Consider the following 2,257-nt stretch of genomic DNA (forward strand, 5'->3'; position numbering starts at 1 on the left):
TGCGAGTTTCATCCACAAAAAAAGGGTGAAGAGATTTGGTCTCAGAGGTAAGCTAGCTCCGCGGTATATTGGCCCTTTCGAGATATTTGAGAGGATCGGAGCAGTAGCTTACCGACTGGCACTACCACCGTCCCTGTCAGGCGTGCACGATGTATTCCACGTATCCATGCTGAGAAGATACGTGCCCGACCCGACGGATGTGCTGACAGATATTCCAGTTCCAGTTCAGCCTGACATTACTTATGAGGAGGCTACTTGGGAGCTTGAAGATACGATCCGAGCTCGATATCCCCATCTTTTCACTTGAGGTATGTGAGTTTATTTACCGTTCAGCATTAATGATTATTATCTGTTATTAGTACTTGCTGACGGTAGATACTGAAATTTGGGGACCAAATTTTTATTAGTGGGGGAGAATGTAAAATACCGGAAAAATGACGAATATTAATAAGGGAATTTTTCGAAATTTTTGGACATTTTTCAAGAATTTTTCGGAGCTCGTACGGACGAGTTAACGGAGATAAAAACGGGGTCCGGAAAAGCCTGCTTAGGCTACCCAATTTTAATAAGGAAAAGTTTTATTTTTCTTTTCCTTTTCCCTTTTCTTTTTCCTTATATTTTTCTCTCTTCTCTCCGTTTCTTCGAGCCCTCATCCACTCCACTCTTCTTCTCTCGCGCCCGACGCCGGCGGTTTCTTCCTCCCGAGCCGCACACCCGAAGACCTTTTCTTCATCTTCTTCTCCACCCGAGCCGAAGCTTTCCCCTGCCCTAAAATCGCCGAAAGCTTGCTCTATGCCCACTGGTGCCGACGCCGAGCACTGCCGCTCTTCCTCAGCCCTAGCCGCCGCACGGGACATTGCCGGCCACCAGGACCGACCCAGGCCGCTGTCGCCGTGGGGATCCCAGCGCCGCCGACGCCCTTCTCCCGTTTCTCTCTGCCCTAGTTTTGCACAGTGTCACCGCTACCACAACCGGCAACCGGCTGTCCTCCCTCTGCCGACGCCGACTCCTCCACTGTGCAGTGCCTAGCCGACTCCTCCACTGTGCAGTGCCTAGCCGACTCCTTCCTTTGTCCTAGGTTCCCTCTTGTTGCTGGATCCGAACCCTAACTCCTCTGGGTTGGGTTGTGGTCAGCCTACCCGACTGGTAATTTTTCCTACTGCGCCACCAGCTGCTTCTCCGGATCTTATGTTGGATTTGTTGGCTGATAACAGTGGTATTTGTCACTGATTTCTCACAGCAGCTTCTCCGGATCTTGGCAGTAAGTTCTATAGGATTTGAGCAGTGTTGAGGCATCAGGGAATATGGGTAAGGTTGGTGTTAAGTTAATTACTGTTGAGGTGAGTATGGGAAGATGAACTTGATGATTTCGATGGTTTGAGCTATTGGTATTACTTTTGTTATGTAAGCATAGGGTTAATTATATTAAATCCTGTGTAGACCTTATATGGTGATTTCCTTTGCAGACATTGTTGGAGAAAGCCCTAATCGCTGTGATCTTCCTTTTGTGTGATCCAGAGGTAAGGCTTAATGAATACAATTAAATATGTTGGTTGATTTTTGGTGTAATTAGGGTTAATAAAACTAACCTTAGATGGTCGATGGATTAGAAATTTATTTAGCTATTTGTTTATACTTAGCTAAATTATACTATTTATCACAGGACCTTGACGCGAGACAAGTTTCTTAACGTCCGGATTTGGACTGATTGGATCTTTCCTATTGGAGGCGGGTACCTCTTGACTTATCTTTTATGATATCGTCATTGGATATGTATAGTATTTTATAACTACATGCAATGAACATGTTTGCCTTTGGTATGTCACTGTTTGATATCCATAGCATGTTAGGTTTGTCACCTGTGATTATATCTCGTGATTTGTTGCCATGATTATCTTGTTACCATGAGTATCTTAGTTTCTAGAGTGACATACCATGCTTACTGAGGTTAGGACTAGGATTTGGATTGTTGTTTCTGGCCTGTGTATCTAGATTATCTGATACTTAGGTTTTTGTGCCATATCAGATTTGTGTACCTCTATTTGTATATCATATATGATTCGGGTGTTTAGACCCTGATTCTTTGATCTGTGTATATTGTTGGTACATATGCTATGGAAGAGGGATATGATTTGGGTCTAGGTTGTTATACCTTAGAGGACTTGTATACCCTAGATCCGTGGATTTGACTTACTGATACTGTGGTACCCATATTATGTATATATGGATTTTTCTATGCTGATCAGGATATTCCATA

At 44.0% G+C, this 2,257-nt stretch overlaps 1 long non-coding RNA gene across 1 annotated transcript; it reads left to right on the plus strand.

The window, feature by feature from the left end:
* Window positions 1-1,054: 1,054 nt before the first annotated feature.
* LOC122021366 lies at window positions 1,055-1,724 on the plus strand. The gene is made up of 3 exons (XR_006122522.1): window positions 1,055-1,146; window positions 1,241-1,520; window positions 1,664-1,724. It is a non-coding gene; the product is annotated as an uncharacterized LOC122021366 (long non-coding RNA).
* The last annotated feature ends 533 nt before the right edge of the window (window positions 1,725-2,257 follow it).

The sequence above is a fragment of the Zingiber officinale genome, chromosome 9A (genome assembly GCF_018446385.1).
Source record: "Zingiber officinale cultivar Zhangliang chromosome 9A, Zo_v1.1, whole genome shotgun sequence".
NCBI lineage: Eukaryota > Viridiplantae > Streptophyta > Magnoliopsida > Zingiberales > Zingiberaceae > Zingiber > Zingiber officinale.